The following is a 5,453-nucleotide window of genomic DNA, read 5'->3' on the forward strand; positions in this document are numbered from 1 at the left end:
CCAGATCGCTGACTCACCATTTTAAGTAATTTTGACTGTTGGTAATTTCCTGTGTACAATTTTCGTCTTACAACTGCTCTAATACATGCATTAGAATGCTGGACGATGACTTCACGATTTAGAACACTTACAATACATGTATTGCAATTTCGTCATTCCAATACCATGGTTGCAATTTTAACTTACGCTTGTATTGTAGAATTCTGGTAGATGTGTGGTAGAACTCCAAACAGTTTTAACAGTGTATGTAGTATAGTATATTCTAAGCAAATGTAAATGCTGCCTGATTGCCGATTCGCCATCAGAAGAGGCTAAAGAAAAGGTCATCAAACTGATTAACGTTGTCATTTTTGGACGAAGCCCAGAAATTACGACAGTCGGTATTTCTTGAGAGTTTTCGAAAATATTTTTTGTAATAATTCAGTTAAATTGTACAATAAATCTCGCTGTATTAGTACAAATACTCATATAAACACATATATTGTTTAATACATTTATTATTATTTATACATATTTTAATACATAGTTTATTATCCACTAGCCTAAGTCCAAGGCTCCGCCCACGCGTGTGATTTGTGGGGACGGGGGCAAAAATGGCAATGAGTTTGCTGAAAAAGCAACATACCTATAACCTACCTCGGGATATGACCTAATACTGTTCAAATTTTCAAATGAAAAATAGCAATAAGAAGTATACTCTGTCCCTCAGAATATATTCTTTATATTTAAACTTCTGCACACTTATTGCTAGACATCATTTCTAACATTAGAGATTTATAAATGGATACATTTACACATGTTTTAACACACATGACGTGAGATGTAAGTAAATATTGAAAAATGAAAATATTAGTTTAGATAAGAAAGAAATAGAGAAAAGAATTAGATGTTTCCTCGATTTATTAACAATGAGTATATGTATATAAGCAGAAATGGAAGCAGAAAATTTTAGTTCTCAATTGAAATGCATCGCACAATTATCGCATTCTTCGTTCTGTAGTATATGGCTTTTCTTTCTGGAGCAATTTCCATATGTTTAAAAATAAAGGAATGATTTAGAATGTTGCTCCGTTCTTTATTGTCGTAAGTCGAACTTTTATTCCAAGCATCGGCCTTTTAATTCTAAATGGAGAGAAATATCTCCGAGATTAATTCACGGAAGCACGTGATTTTAGATATACCATTTTTACATGCTTTAAAATCTCAGACTCTATGATATAAAAGCATAGAATTCGAGAAATGAGAGCAAAGGAGCGTGGCCTAATGCTTGAAACTTCGAGACCTATGATTTAAAAGCAAGGGTTCGAAGATTTTATAGTTCTCGCTCCGAAGCGTGATAAAATCAATAGGAGCAAATACCGTGAATTAATCTCTCGAAATTTCTCTCCATGTAGCATTATTCATAAATATTCCACGAAGAATATGTTGTTGTATAGTATTTCAGTAGAACGCTTTAGTTGGAAGTTTTTAACTCCACATAGGAAATTGCCTTAAATAATTATCTGGCACAGTTAAAATTATTTTAATAGATTAAAGAAAGATCTTTCTTTTTAACCCGGATTTTTGTTAACGTTAAGTCATTCTTGAAGTTCGCAAGAATCAAAAAATTTATAAAACTGATTGAAAAAGAAGAGCTATTTATTTCTAAAAATTTTTTTAAGTCGTCTTAATTTTGTATTGTTACTTTCTAACAAAAAAATTTAACTATTTAAACCTGTTATTATTTAAAGAAGACACAGAAACCTCGGCAGAGATAAGGCTGGATCAACAAAAATCAGTTTTGTAGAATACTTGAGCAGAAATCTCTTGTTATGTTATAAACATAATCTACTATATAAAATTCATATTTCTGCCGTTGAGGCTTGATACCGTCTACAGTCTATACCGTTGCATAGATCGGCTTGAAAATTTATACACGTGTAGTTTCGGCACTGGAGATGGTTTCTACCGCAACCCGAATCGCTAATTAATAATAGCTTTTGTTTAATAAATAATACAAAATCGTCACCAAATTTGGCAAACACATTCTTTGAGTTCCAAAACAGGTTGTAAGAGGATAGGGGGGGGGGGGCATACAACGGAGTGGGCAGGTGGGGGCAGCCACAGTTTTTGATCAATCGGCATAAGATTTTTCACACTTATTCTTTGGACTTCTGGACAGGTCGTAAGAATATTGAAAGGCAGATGGAGTAGGGTGCACAGTTTTTGAAATATATGTATAAAATCAACTGGCCTAAAACGTATGATGCTTATGAAAACCCACAGTTTTTGACAGTCGGCATCAAATTTTGCACACATTTTCTTTAGTCTCCCGGCCAGGCCGTAAGAACGTGTGTTGGGGGTGAGGCAATTTTTTGAAACATTAAAAAGTAAGTTATGGGGGGGGCATACTTGAGTACAATTTTTATAATTTTCCAATTTGAATTCCGACTTGAGTACGATTTACATGATTTAAGATTCAAAAACGCGTTTTTCATTTGATGTCTTTCAGTTATAAATTCTTTTTTGCATTAGAGTTTTCCTAAAGCTTTGTACAATTTTCACACGTGATTTGGAATTTGTGGACACTGAATTCGACAAATTAGACACAATTTTCATAATAAAAATTTGAAAAATACAATTTCGATGTTCCGTATTCAAGTATTCATTTCTATTTCACTTTCTCAGAGTTTTTTCCAACTTTTGTTCAAATTTCACTATCGAGTTCGCATTTTTCAAACCGAAATTCTACTATATAAATATTTAAAATTGTATGTTGTTTCCATTCCAGTATTTATGTTCCCTACTCAATTTTTTAGCTTGGAGAAAAGAATTTTCGTATATTATGTAATGACCTTGATCTGTTTCTAACAATAACTTAACCCTCAAAACAAAATGATATCCTTGGCATATCCCTAAGATATCTGTGCAGGATATCGGATATCCTGAAAAATTTCTCAAAAATCTCTCGGGATATCCTTGACATATTTCTAGGATATCGAGATTTCCGCCCCGTACGATATCCACTCAATTTCCTGTGCGGGATATAACACATTTTTGGCAATAGAATTCAATATTTCTGAAATGCATATTGATTCAAATATGTAGAATAACTGAATATAAAGATTCACAAACATCCGTCTGTCAAAAAACCACTTTATACAAATCTCGAATATTCGGTTTCTTTCAAAATCCTATTTCAGTATAATTATTAAAAAATTATTTCCGCGAATGATTTTTATAACCATTAACAGTCTACTTACAATAAAAAACAAGTCACATTCTAAACATTTTAAAGTTTGCTATTATTTCAGTTACCTCTAAATTGCGCAGTTTAGAGATCGCACTTCTCAACGGAAAAAATCAATTTTTAATATAAAAATCAATCAAACTAATATGTGCCGCATTGGTTTGTATAATATATGTAAGTATAGATTGTAATCCGGCACGAATATTCGGGAAATTGTTGACTTTTGTTAAAGTGTCATTTATTGCTGCGTGATAGTTTTCGCACACTGACAGCCATGATGGAATTTATCTGAAAGTGACTTAAGGGGGACTTCACCATTATTATATTTTATAATATTGCACTTTGTATAAAATCTCCGGAAAAATACCTAATATTGTTAAATTGTATGATTTAATCCCCAAAAATATAGAGTTTTATAGGTTTTAACATTTTCATTATGTTGAAATATGATATGTTCAAATTCAATCCGTTTCTTAAAAACTTGACTGTTACAGGCGCCACAGGCCCCTTTATTTGAAGCCTAGTACTATTTTAGGCATACGCAGATAAGTCATGTTTTTCATATAACTCTCAAAATATAATTTAGTTGCAATCGAAAATTAATTCAATTCAATCGAATTTCACATAAATTTGTAGTAACTTTTCTATTCTGAATTATTAGGATTCGACTGAATGCAGTATATTTTTATTAACAATAAATGAGATTTCTACAAAACTAGGACAGAAAAAAGTTTGAGAAAAGGAAAAAAAGTTGTCTGTGCATTTGTTGTCCTAGAAAAAGCATTTGACAAGTTGAATACAAGTGAACTTTGCGAAGTCCTGAAAGACTACGGAGTCAATGGATAGCTCGGTACCAGCAATAAAAGCAATATATACTGGTATCAAAGCGAGTGTAAGAATTAATGGAAAAACTAAGTGACTGGTTCGATATTATTCAATGTGTTAGACAAGGTTGCGTTATGTCCTCATGACTGTTTATAATATTCATGGACAGGTGTCTAAGAATGGCCCTCTTCGATGGAGAAGGTTTGGATCTCGAAATAATAAAGGTACGTGAATTAGCGGTCGCAGATGATAAAGTTGTTATAGCAAAATCATTCGAAGACTTGCAAAGAATGCTAAAAAATTGAACACAAGAATGCAGATCATGGGCCTTAAAATTAACGTAAATAAAACAGAAATGATGGTGTCTGAAGAAGAGAGTGAAAAAGCAATATACAGCATTGTCTTAAATAATGAAAGAATAAAACAAGTTGATGAGCACGTATAACTTGGTAGCTTATTCACTAGTGATAGAAAGAGAGATGAGGAATTAGGTGGCCGTATAAACGAGGGTAAGAAGATTATCGGTAGAGCAGGGTCCATTATCAGAAGTAAAAATATATCAAATAAAGCTAAAATAGCAATATATAATTCTATACTTGTACCGATTGTGTTATACAGTAGCGAGACATGGACCTATCAAGAAAAGAATAAAATTAAAATTAACGCGATTGACATGAAATTCCTGCGCATAATATGCATGAAATCACTAATAAACAAAGTGAGTAACGAAATAATCCTCAAAGAATTTGATGCAGAAGAGACACTAGTTGACACGTGGACAAGGAATCGGTTAAAATGGTTCGGGCAAGTTGAGAGAATGAAAGATGATCGACCAACGAGACAAGTGTATCAAGGTAAAGTAGATGGCAGCATGCCCAGAGGCAGACCGCGGAAAGAATGGTTAGAATATGTGCATGATATTGGAAGAGACATCAGAGGCCAAAAAAACACGAGAGCTTGCATACATGAACGTGAAGGAAGCTAGAGCAGTATGCCAGGACAGAAAAGTGTGGCGACAAATAGTTTATAAAAAGAGTGTCAGTGGAGTGAATGGCGCCTGAAACAAAAGACCTTGGACATTAATGGACCAAAGTGGGGAACCTTACATGACGACTTTGTCAGGCTCTTCACTTGGGGTGATTGCCAGAGAGATTGACCGTACACTCACATAGGTGGGAGCAGTGTTGCGGAACGAACGTGTTACTTAAATAAGTAAAACGAAAATTCTAGAATAATCTGTTTAGAAAAACCTATACCAGTAAAATCCATTAACTTATTTTAAATGTTTTTTTTTTTTTTTATTACACCATTAAGCCATTTCCCTTTCGGGGTAAGCGTGACTCACTCGGCAGGGGAAAGGAGTAGTGTGTGGATGGGATAGAGATTTTTCAGATTGATC

Source organism: Belonocnema kinseyi, chromosome 3 (genome assembly GCF_010883055.1).
Source record: "Belonocnema kinseyi isolate 2016_QV_RU_SX_M_011 chromosome 3, B_treatae_v1, whole genome shotgun sequence".
Taxonomy (NCBI): Eukaryota; Metazoa; Arthropoda; class Insecta; order Hymenoptera; family Cynipidae; genus Belonocnema; species Belonocnema kinseyi.